Source organism: Mustela nigripes, unplaced genomic scaffold (assembly GCF_022355385.1).
Source record: "Mustela nigripes isolate SB6536 unplaced genomic scaffold, MUSNIG.SB6536 HiC_scaffold_17394, whole genome shotgun sequence".
NCBI classification, from domain to species: domain Eukaryota; kingdom Metazoa; phylum Chordata; class Mammalia; order Carnivora; family Mustelidae; genus Mustela; species Mustela nigripes.
The window spans coordinates 1-1,143 of NW_026756797.1; the positions used below are offsets into that span (position 1 = coordinate 1).

The following is a 1,143-nucleotide window of genomic DNA, read 5'->3' on the forward strand; positions in this document are numbered from 1 at the left end:
GGAACCACGTGCTGGACCTCAGTTCCGATGAGGACGACGGTAGGGATTGTCACTCATTTTGTTCAGATTTCCAAGGAATGCATTTGTAGGGAGTCATCATCGATCCAAGCACGACTCAGGACACGGAGCATTCAACGGGCAGGCCCTAGCCTGGCACGGCCACTGAGCTCAGACACGTCGGCCCTTGTGAACTCCCAGCCCCAGGCCGAGGGGTTGCCAAGGGGGCCATTCTCGGCCAAGGAGGCCTCGGGGGAGACCCGGGCATGTGGTGGCCAGGGTGAGACACTTACTGCAGATGTGGGCGACTCCCAGCTGACCAACGCCTACACACCGTGCCTCTCCAGGGGCGTCCTCTCCTCACAGGTAGGGCATCGCGGCTCAGGAAAATGGGATTCGCCAACAGTCACCGACACCCCCGTGCAGCCAACTCCACCTGGGACATGGGGAGAAGTGACAGGTGCGCCAGCGCCCAGGGACACGTCTGTGGGGCTCCATGCAGGTTCCACGCAGTGGGGACACTCTGCTCTACCTCTCCCTACGATGGGCAGTGCCTGGACCCTTGCCTGAGGACGAAAGTCTACACATGGAAGGATCCAAGTATGCAGGCACGGGGCCGGGCGGGAGAAAATGGAGGGAAGGGTGGCACGAAGGGGAGAGAGTGTTGGGGGGAGGTGCGCACAGTGTGTTTGAGACGTGGGACAGCCCGCAAACTGTGTCCTTTAATGGAAACGAGTCCCTAGACCACATACGCCAACACTTGACTTCTCCATCGGTGGCACAAATGGCTGGCATGTGGCGCATCCCCAGCGAGCACCAGGGAGGGGCATCCGTGCGACCTCGCCTTTCCCCGAGGAGTATAACCCCAGAGGGAGCACCTCCCCAACCAGCCGCATCCCAACGTTGGTACCCACCACGCAACCAGCACCTACTCGGCCCAACAAGGAGATGCACGACCTAGCCTCTCACCCGGAGCACTGCCTGGCCGGCCACAGGACCCAGTGTCTCCGGGCCCGGGGTCCCTAAATCTATCGCAAATGCAGGCCACTGCAGAACCACATGTGACTTGGACCAGCATTCAGTTACCCTTGTCGGCACTCTCCCACATCCCGCAGCCTCGCCTGCCACCCGAATGAGAGCCATTTT

The 1,143-nt window shown here is 61.0% G+C and overlaps 1 non-coding gene across 1 annotated transcript; it reads right to left on the minus strand.

Annotated features, from left to right (window-relative positions):
• Nucleotides 1–13: 13 nt before the first annotated feature.
• LOC132009368 (small nucleolar RNA SNORD116) lies at nucleotides 14–106 on the minus strand. Its single transcript, XR_009401882.1, has one exon. It is a non-coding gene; the product is annotated as a small nucleolar RNA SNORD116 (small nucleolar RNA).
• Between the last annotated feature and the right edge of the window lie 1,037 nt (nucleotides 107–1,143).